Raw genomic sequence first — 2,820 nt, forward strand, 5'->3', positions numbered from 1 at the left:
AGTATACTTCCATGGTAAACTGTTCTGTACAACATTGGAAATATATGTGAGCTTTTTATCGCTGTCACACAATTCCTGAGGAATTTTGGCTCATGGTTTCTGATGTTTCAGATCATGTTTCCATTGGCTCCATTGTTCCACAGGCTTGGTAAGGAAGAACACTAATTCAGTGAGCAGATAGAACAGTAGAACTGCTTACCTCATAGTGTACAAGAAGCAGATAGCAAGCAAGAAGGATCCTCTTCCCAGTGAAGTACTTCTTCCAACTACACCCCACTTTCTAGATTTTATCTAGTAATGACTTCAGTCATACAATAAATCTGTCATTGGATCCACTGGTTGCATGAGTGCCTACATTTCCCAGAAGTCCTAACTTTGAATGTCACATTGAGAATCCACCCTTCAACACATTAATTTTATGGAGATATTTCATATACAAGATTAAAAACATTGTTTTCCTCATTGGAATTTCTTTCTCTATAATCTATTTAATTTTCATAATTCTTCCTAGTTATCAAATGCTCAAACAGATATGTATATACCCCCACTCTTCAGGATTTAATCATTTATTCTTGATTTTGTTCTTATGCAAGGTTTTTCTGTAAGGTTTAATATTTCTTCATAGAGTGCAATTACTTCATCATTTACATCAATGTTTCCTTGTAAATTTAAACTATCTTTCAGAGACAAACCTTGTGAAACACATCACTTTGGCTGATGTTGTTACTGTTTTATTGAAGCAGATTTTTTTTTGGTCCTAGGGCTTGAATTCAGGTGCTGTCACTGAGCCTGTTTGTGCTCAAGGCTAGTGCTCTACCACTTGAGCCACAGTGCCCCTTCTGACTTTTTCTGAATAGTTTATTGGAGATAAGAGTCTCATGGACTTTCCTGCCTGGGCTGGCTTATAACTGTGATCTTTAGATCATAGCCTCCTGAGCAGCTAGGAGAGGCAGACTCCTCATGTATTAGCTAAGAACAAGTGGTCCTTGTGCCTTAACCTCTTGATTAACTGGAACTAAACATGTTCTGGAATTTTCCTTTTAAAAAATAAGTCTTCTCTCTATCTCTGACTCTCTGCCTCATACTCTGTTTCTTTTTCTCTGTTGTTCTCTGTTGTCTCTATCCCTTTGTATTTTTCTGTCTTTGTCTGTCTGTGTCTTTCTCTCTTTGTCTCTCTTCCTCCCTCCCCCACCTCCTGTTCTTGAGATGGAACATGGGACCTCACATATGCTAGTTAAAAGTCCTACCACTGATCCATATTCCCAGTACAACATGTACTTTTGATACCTTATATGTGTTTTATGTGGACGTGTGTAATATATAAAGTAATACAGTGTTTTAGTAAGGTCCAGATCTTTCCAGGAAAGGAGAACTATTGACTGGTTTTCAAAAAGCTTATAAAATTAGTCAAGTGACTAACCACATGGATTTGAAAGTTCTGTGATAGACTCAAGAGTTAGGTAATATACATCTGGAAGTTATGGAGTAATTGATATGGCAGCTATAAACAGAGGTGAGTTTGGATAAGAATGTAGCATACCAATAAAGACCTCCTGTTAACAGACAGTAACATTTTCCTTTTTTTCTTGAGCTCTTATATTAAATCTCTTCCTTTCAAATACCCCAGAAAATCTACTTACAAAGAGTAACTCATTTGATTCACAGTTTGGGAATATCGGTCCATGGTCTGTTCACCATGTCCACGGGGCCTGTGGCGAGATTGCAAATCATAGATGGATCGTGTGGTGGAGTGAAGCCAGGTAATAAAAGAAAAGATATGTTTTGCACTACCCTTTGAGAACACACTCTCTGATGAACTAAGATCTCCTCTAAGGCCCCATCTTCTGAAGGGTCTACTACCTCCCAATAGTGGTACACTGGAGATCAACCCTTCAACACGTGGATCACTGTCAGAAAGTCCAAGTGATAGCACAGTTCAGCTTTTGATCATCCCTCTGCTCATTCTTTTTTCCAATCACCTCCACAGGTATTGCTGTTATTAATACTTCTGAATTCATTTTCATATGATTGCTTCTACATCTTGATTTTAAACATTGCAATTGTAAAAGGAAATTAAAAACAAAAAATAAACCTGGAGTTTTTTAAGACTGATTCTATAATATACCATCTGTGCAGCTGGGACAATTGACTGCCCTTTCTTGCTTTGACAGTAACATAAAATGAGGAGTAGGGGTTGTTGCTGGATGGTAGAGCACTTTTAGCACATGAGGTCCTTGTTGTGATCCACAGCACTGCAAAAACTAAAATAAAGGAGTGAGATTTTAATTAAAAAAGATATACATAACTGCCTCATAAAATCAATATTAATAAAATGAACTCGTGGTTTATAATCTTAGAGATACTGCAAAATGATGACAGACATGATACCTGTCCGTGAGAATTATTCTCTCATTTTTCTTGACAATGGCTTGTACAATCTTCCCAGTGAGCACCGGGCTTGTGACCCAAAAGGGCTGGCTTCACATGGGAGTTTTGTACATACACAGAACTTTCAGATTTTATCACTTAGAACTACTGAATCAAGAGCTACATAACCTCATGATAATTGCTGGTTTTCAATCCAGAATAAGGTTAACTTGGTCAAGAACAGAGACAATGACATATATTTGGTGCTAATGAGAATGGTAATCTGAGGAAATGGGATGAAACATTTCTGAAAATATGCTCTGAAATTTCATACATGGCAGCTGTATTTACAGTTTTAAACCTCAAGGGAGTTGGTGATGGTTAAGAATCTATTGGTGCTGAACAGAAGCTAAACTGTTCTGTATGAAAGAGACTGGGTGAAGTCTTAGTCTC

Source organism: Dipodomys ordii, unplaced genomic scaffold, assembly GCF_000151885.1.
Source record: "Dipodomys ordii isolate 6190 unplaced genomic scaffold, Dord_2.0 Scaffold27, whole genome shotgun sequence".
Classification (NCBI taxonomy): Eukaryota; Metazoa; Chordata; class Mammalia; order Rodentia; family Heteromyidae; genus Dipodomys; species Dipodomys ordii.